This window comes from Theobroma umbraticum, unplaced genomic scaffold (assembly GCF_002168275.2).
Source record: "Theobroma umbraticum cultivar Fairchild unplaced genomic scaffold, ASM216827v3 scaffold_95.0, whole genome shotgun sequence".
NCBI classification, from domain to species: Eukaryota; Viridiplantae; Streptophyta; class Magnoliopsida; order Malvales; family Malvaceae; genus Theobroma; species Theobroma umbraticum.
Window position 1 is genome coordinate 9620392 of NW_018397257.1, and position 215 is coordinate 9620606.

The following is a 215-nucleotide window of genomic DNA, read 5'->3' on the forward strand; positions in this document are numbered from 1 at the left end:
TAATATACATTAATGTTGCAAACAAGTCATTGAATTTAAGGAAAAAAAAAGTCATTGAATTCAAAACAATGTTTTAAAAGTTTGTTTGAAATATAAAACCAAATTTTTACATTCAAAAAAAAAAAAGAAAGAAAGAAAATCCAAAATGTGCAGCAAATACATTGTTTCTTATATTTTCTTTTATAACTAAACTCTATTTGTATAAAGTGAGTATT